A 259-nucleotide genomic window follows, 5' to 3' on the forward strand; every position below is an offset into this window, starting at 1 on the left:
GCAGCCCCGGGAGCTGGCGGCCGGGGCCAGCGATGGAGAGCCGCGTGCTTGCGTCTTTGGCATGAGGCAATCCTCCTACGGTCTCGGGAAGCCCCGACGCGCAGGCTTCCTCGCCGTGGTGGAGCCGCCCGGGCGTAGTTCCTCCACCGCTTCCTCCTCCAGCTGCAACCACCCGACCCTTCCTGCTCCGCCAGGACTCCACCTCCGCGGGTTTGAAGCTCGCGCTCCAGCAGGCGCAGCGGCCGCGGTGAAGGCGACG

Source organism: Pteropus alecto, unplaced genomic scaffold (genome assembly GCF_000325575.1).
Source record: "Pteropus alecto unplaced genomic scaffold, ASM32557v1 scaffold14, whole genome shotgun sequence".
Taxonomy (NCBI): Eukaryota; Metazoa; Chordata; class Mammalia; order Chiroptera; family Pteropodidae; genus Pteropus; species Pteropus alecto.